The sequence below is a fragment of the Delphinapterus leucas genome, chromosome X (genome assembly GCF_059928025.1).
Source record: "Delphinapterus leucas isolate spDelLeu-1000000601 "Yukka" chromosome X, BTC_Dleu_Yukka2, whole genome shotgun sequence".
Lineage (NCBI taxonomy): Eukaryota > Metazoa > Chordata > Mammalia > Artiodactyla > Monodontidae > Delphinapterus > Delphinapterus leucas.
The window spans coordinates 66,374,218-66,381,452 of NC_143150.1; the positions used below are offsets into that span (position 1 = coordinate 66,374,218).

The 7,235-nt window shown below is 41.2% G+C and overlaps 1 pseudogene; it reads left to right on the forward strand.

The window, feature by feature from the left end:
• The first annotated feature begins 2,334 nt into the window (after window positions 1–2,334).
• Window positions 2,335–3,673, forward strand: LOC111178218 (guided entry of tail-anchored proteins factor 1 pseudogene; annotated as a pseudogene).
• The last annotated feature ends 3,562 nt before the right edge of the window (window positions 3,674–7,235 follow it).

Here is a 7,235-nt window from a genome sequence, read left to right on the forward strand (position 1 = left end):
ACATTATAACCATATTGAAAAAAATACGTTTTCAGAAAAATATTGGTAATGTGCTGTTAGAGACAGGTGTGGCTAAGAAACTGATTAAGGTATGTGAATATATACCAAAAAAATTCTGCTTGTGTTATTTTTTAATGTTCAGATAATCAATATAAGTGTTTTTTGCTTTAATGTACAGTGATATATGTTGTTTTTATTTTTAGAAAGAATTTTATTTTTGAAATTAGTTTTTAACAGAACTGTTTTATAGCCTACCAATATAATAAAGCCAATTTGTTGATCAGTAGGTAAATATTTCATATATACTGAATTGCTTTAGTGCCTCCTTTCACTCTCTAAAGTATTCCAGTTTAGTTCATATGGTCTCCCTAAGGCTTTAGGATCTTTTCTTTTTGGCTTTATCCCTATCCTTTAGCTTAGCAGTCTCTATAACCCAGATCTCATTTCATATGCAAACTTCATCTTCTGCAAATGTAAAAGGTCACTTATTTGGGCCGCTTAAGCTATCCATTCTTTATCACATTCAAGTGGGATAACAAGGAAAGGGATGTAGGAAGTTCAGAGGTATAAACAGGTTCTTGTTTTTGTTCTCTGGGAGGCCTCTTTTTGCCAATTAATTCATTAACAAGCCCCAAGAGTTGCCTCAGAAAAAGATTGATATCTCCAAGGACATGTGAGTAAAGTAATGAGAAAAGAACAAGTAAAAGGAAAAAAAAAACCCACACACATATGAGAACACATACAGAGAGAGAGAGAGAGAGAGAGAGAGAGAGAGGAGCTCTAACAAACAATAAATATGATTCTGAGGGGAAAAAACACCAAAATTGTGAGGGCAGGAAGGTAAAGCCTATATGAACCCTAGACACCTTTGCATTAGTCCCCTGGAGAGAAGAGTTTATGCCATTCTTCAGGTTACAGTGCCTCACTGTTGCAGGGAGGGGGACCCCTTCCAGGGCCCAAGAGTGAGCTCTTGTCTAACACTTGGAAATGAATTGTCCAAGGCGGCACGTGCTGACAATGCAAGAGACTTTATTGGGTAGGGGCACCCGGGCGGAGAGCAGCAGGGTAAGGGAACCCAGGAGGACTGCTCTGCCATGTGGCTCACAGTCTCAGGTTTTATGGTAATGGGATTAGTTTCTGGATTGTCTCTGGCCAATTGTTCTGACTCAGGGTCCTTCCTGGTAGTGCGCGCATCACTCAGCCAAGATGGATTCCAGCGAGGAGGATTCTGGGAGGTTGGTAGGACATATGGACTGGCGTCCCTTTTTGACCTTTCCTGAATTCTTCCGGTTGGTGGTGGCTTGTTAGTTCCGTGTTCCTTATCAGGACCTCCTGTCATAAAATAACTCATGCAAATGGTTAGTGTGGTGCTGGCCAGTTTCTTTCAGTGCTTCCCCTAACATCAGTACCTTCAACATTGGAGTCCTTTACATCAGGCCACCATTGTAGTAAAGACCATTTCCCCCTATTATCTAATAGAACTCCTAAGTTGTAGCCAGGTAGATGGCTATCCAGCAAGAGACTACGTTTCCCCATCTCCCTTGTGGCTTGGAGTGGCCAAGTGACCAAGTTCTGGAAATCATTGTGAGCCATTTCCACATTGTGACACTGAAAGGGAAAGTTCATGCTTTCCTTTGGCCCTTTTCCCCATCTGCTGGCTAAGAGATGCCAAAAGATGAAGCAGCCACCTTGGACCCAGACATGGCAGAGCTTCTTTACCAGCCCTGGACCACTTACCTCTACTCTGTTAACCTAAAAGAAAAACCAATTTCTATCTTGTTAAACTACTTGTGTACAATCTTGGGTCTTTTTCTTATAGTACCTGCACCCTCCTTAATAAAACCATGCTGAGCTAAACTTGCAAAATTTTAAAAGTACACACCGAGTCACTGGAACATGAGTAGACAGACCAATGGGACAAAAGAGAAAGTCCATCATAGAACCAAATACATACAGAAAATTAGTACAAAATCAAATCAGTGGGGTAAAGACGGACTTTATTTTTTACATGAATAGTGTTGACACAACCAGGTATCTATACTATAGAAAAAGATAAAGTTCCATCTCTTCCTCACACCATACAGCAGGTTAAAACTCTAAGTGGAATGAAGATTTAATGAATTTACCCTTTGAGCCAACAGTTTCATTTCTGCAAATTTATTCACGATAAGGACATATCTGCACTTTATGGATAATGTATGTACATTTTCTCATTGTTTGTAATAGCAAAAGACAGGAAAAAAACTTGTGTCTACCAATAAGGGATTAGATTTTTAAAACTATAATATATAATTGAATGTTATACTATACGAAGTTGTAAGAAAGAATGAGAAAGCTCTGTATTTTCAGGATGTACTTAGGTGAAGAAAGCCAGATGCAAAATAGTGTATAGTACTATGCTACCTTTTGTATAAGAAAGGGGAGAAATGAAAATATATATTTATTTTTGCTTGTATCTGTATAAAGAAACACTGAAAGGATATATCAGAAACTAATAAAATGGTTAGCTATGAGAATGGAAAGAGTGGGGTAGATGGGGACAGGAATGGGTATGGGAGTTCTAAATCTAAGTATTATGTAAGTAATAATTATTACTATTAAGTATTAATAGGCAGTGCGCAGGCACGGCGGCGCGCCTCTGCGGGGCGCTGGGCTCACTGCGCACGCGCGGCCATCAGCTTGGTCCCAGGTGGAGCTGTTTTAGCCGAGCTGGCGCCGCCGTCAGCCTCCGAGATGAGCGCGGCAGAGGCTGACCGCTGGGCTTGGCTGCTGGTGCTCAGCTTCGTGTTTGGGTGCAATGTACTCAGGATCCTCCTCCCGTCCTTCTCCTCCTTCACGTCCAGGGTGCTGCAGAAGGACGTGGAGCAGGAGTCTCAGATGCGAGCAGAGATTCAGGGTATGAAGCAGGAGCTCTCCACCGTCAACGTGATGGACGAGTTTGCCAGATACGCCAGGCTGGAGAGAAAGATCAACAAGATGACTGATAAGCTCAAAACTCACGTGAAAGCACGGACAGCTCAGTTGCCTAAGATAAAATGGGTTATAAGTGTTGCTTTCTACATATTGCAAGCTGCCCTGATGGTCACACTCATCTGGACATACTACTCTGTCCCTGTGACCGTGGTGCCGAGTAGATGGATAACTCCACTAGAACCCCTCGTAGCATTTCCCACTGGAGTAGCAGGGCTTGCAGCAAAGGAACAGACGCCTAGAGAACTTACGTGTCCAGTGTCACCGAAATGTGAAGTAGCAGGGCTACAGTTCAACCCAAGCCTGCCTCAGTATTCCAAGCCCAATACCTGGGGTCTGATACCCCATTTATTGAAACACCACCTCTGGTTCCCAAATTCTGTGACTCCTTTTCAATTCACACTATGCTTAGCCCCTCTGCAGCATTTCCTGCTATCGGCCATTCTTTCACTTCTGAAAGAATTTCTTTTGGGTTTTAAAATTAGTACATGTCATCGTAGAATGATTAGAAATATAAGAAAAAACTTTTTAAAAGACTCAGTAGCTATGGATAACCCCTCTTAACCTTGTGGTATATTTTTTCCAGTCTTTTTTTCTATTTATTTTTGTATGGTTAAGGTTATCTGGCACATACAATTTTTTACCCCTCTTATTATGTAAGCATTTTCCCATATCAATAAATTTCTTCAGATAGGAGACGGACGTGCTGCTGGCTGTGCTGAGAGGGCAGCTTAATAAGTTTCTTTATTAAGGAAAAAATATATATTTGTATTTGTTTAATGTCAGGAAGTACTTGGTTAACTCTATCACTATTGCTTATTCTGAGGTATCTCCATATTTTAAAATATCAGTATAAGAACATTTTTCTATATTGACCTTTAATTACATTTCCACCATGAATTGACTTTAAATACTTTAGACTGATGAACAAAAAAGTTCTGTTAAGAAGTCTCTTCTGTATCAGTGCTAAAATCCAAGTACCATGAGCTCCAAGACCAGTGGCAGTGCTGGCACTCTATTTGGTTCTGTCAAAGTCCCTTACATCCTTTAGGACCAAGCCCATTCAACCATATTTGTTCAATTTATAGCTGCAGTTCCTGTAGTAATTCAGCATGTATCACAGACACACTGTATATATCTACAAATTTTTAAGCCTAACTGCTTGGGAACAAAAGTTGAAATAAACATAGAGGGAAAATATTTAGTTTCAGGAGGCAAGATTTTACTGAGCTAGATGAATACAAAAATAAACGATATGATGTTTGTGCTTTTTTATAAATAAATTTATTTTATTTTATTTATTTACTTTTGGCTGCATCGGGTCTTTGTTGCTGCACGCGGGCTTTCTCTAGTTGCAGCAAGTGGGAGCTACTCTTCGTTGCATTGTGCATGCTTCTCACTGCGGTGGCTTCTCGTTACGGAGCATGGGCTCTAGGCGTGCGGGCTTCAGTAGTTGTGGCTCGCGGGCTCTAGAGCGCAGGCTCAGTAGTCATGGTGCAGCGACTTAGTTGCTCCACGTCATGTGGGATCTTCCTGGACCAGGGCTTAAACCCATGTCCCCTGCATTGGCAGGTGGATTCTCAACCACTGTACCACCAGGGAAGTCCCTGTTTGTGCTTTTTAAGAGGTGGTTATGTCACCTATTTATGCACAATTTCTGAGAGTTCAATATGTATATATACATATAAAGAGGTGACATATACATATTTTTTAAAATCTTGAGTCAATTTAGAATTAATATTTGTGTAAAGTATGTATGTATGTATTCATAATTCCTACTTATTTTGCTTAACATCTCACATAAAAGCATTTTTCATGTTATGGTACACTTTTCATAAACATACTTTTATGACTATAAAATATTTCATCATATAGATGAACCATAATTCACTCAACTATTACTTTCTAAAGGTAGACATTTGAGTTGTTTACAAACACTCAAGAGCACCATAAAAAAAGGACATAAGGAATGCCTTTGTGCATAAATCTTCCTGTATTCTGATCATTTCCTTAAAATAGAGTTCTAGACTTCTTAGAATTACTGGATGGAGGTACATGATATATATGTAGAATTGTTCTCCAAAAGGATTTTACCAACTCCACCAGTCTCACCAGCAGTGTTTGAGAGTGCCCATTTCCTTATACATATAGAGGATTTTAAGGGTTAGGACCACTCACATTCAGTTTATTAAAAACAAACAAAAGTTAAATCTTAGCTCACCACCCCTTTCTTGCCCTTTCTATACTCTCTCCTCCACACCATGTGCCCAGAGTCCTCTGTGCTGCTTCCCAGCCACCCAGGGTCTCTAACTGAGCTGTCCCACCCAAGTTGGCCTTCCCTAGAAAAGTTGACACTCTAGATTTTTCCCTCCTTATCTCATCCCCACACCCAAATTCAAAACTTTATATCCTGCATCCTATCCTCTTGGCCTGCCCTGGCCAGCAGATCAATCTTTATTTTTTTTTAATAATTTTGTTTTTATTAAACCAAAGAAATGTTGGGTCTTCCTTGCTGCACGTGGGTTTTCTCTAGTTGTGGCGAGCGGGGGCTTCTCTCGTTGCAGAGCACGAGCTCTAGGCACGTGGGCTTCAGTAGCTGTGGCACGCGGGCTTAGTAGTTGTGGCTCGCAGGCCCTAGATCGCAGGCTCAGTAGTTGTGGCACACGGGCTTAGTTGCTCTGCGGCATGTGGGATCTTCCCGGACCAGGGCTTGAACCTGTGTCCCCTGCATTGGCAGGTGGAATCTTAACTGCTGCGCCACCAGGGAAGTCCCAATCGATTTTATATATTCATTACCAACAATGTATAATAAATGATAATAAAGAATAAATGTGTTAGGCCAAAAAATGGTCCCCAAAAGATATTCACATCAAATGCCTGGAACTTGTGTATGTTGCCCTATTTGGAAAAGAGTCTTTGCAGATGTCCATTGAATTAAGCATCTTAAAATGAAGAGAAAATCCTTGATTTTCCAAGTGGGCCCTAAATGCCATTACAAGCGTCCCTTTAAGAGAGAGGCAAAGGAAGATCAGGCACACAGAACAGGAGAAGACCATGTGAAGAGGCAGGCAGAGATTCGAGTGATGCAGCCACAAGCTCAGGAACAGCGGCCAGCAACCAACAGAAGCTGGAAAAGGCAAAGAACAGATTCTCCCCTAGAACTTCTAGAGGGATCATGGCCTCGCCCACACCTTGATTTTGGACTTCTAGCCTCCAGAACTATGAGAGAATAAACTTCTGTTGTCACCATCTTTGTAGTAATTTGTTACAGTAGTCACCAGAAACGAATACAGTGCATCACCACGTTCTCTCCGTTAACACTAAGGCTGTACTTTAGGACAAGACTATGGGAGGAAGAGATATTGTGGTTTATTAAATAACCACCAGGTGGCAGTACTGTGCAGAGGCTAGCAAGGAAACCGGTTCTGCTACTTCTCGTTCTCTCCGGTCCCCTTTCCTTTCATCACTGCAACTCACTGATGCCAATCTTCTTTCTAACCCTAAAAAGCTGCTGGCTTGGGCCTTGGGCATCCACAGGTACTTTAGATTATAGAGATTAGGTTGGGAATGTCAGGGGATGGTAAGCAATGAAATGAGATCTGTCTTTTAGTACTCTACAAAGCTTGAAATACCGTCAAATCTGAGCTGTATCCTTTGAGGGAAACAACCCAGGTCTCCCTTTAGGGATGACCTTTAGCAAATGGTGAAGTGGACAAAGCTGGTGACCTCTATGTTTCTAGCTACTCCTTTTCAGTAAGCCCATCCTCAGACACCCAATGCTCTTTCTGCCCCAGGTCCTTCAGTCATGAGGAAGGTGAATTTCTTAGCTAACATATGGGCCAGGCATCCTCCCAAGACCACTTAGTCTTTAACACAGCCTAGAGAAAGCTATTGTAATTATCCTGATTTTACAGAGTGGAATACTGGAGTTTAGTGCGGTCAACTAACAGGGTTACAGTTCTTAAGTGGTTGAGTCACGCCTCAAACCTTGGTCATCTGATATTAATTGCCATATCTTAGTGCAACTCGGCTTCTGGCCATCTTTCTCTAATTTAACATTTACTGTCTGTATCACTCATTTGACTAGCATTTTAATTATCTGTTACACAAATATATGTTATCTCCTAATTAGATCGCAAACTCCATTAAGCCAGGGACTACACCTTAAGCTGTGTTTGCAGCCACATATCACCTGTGACAGTGAGCCTAAAAGTTTTAGTTTTTCACTAGATGCTTAACATTTCTCATCTTGGGAAACAGTTCCC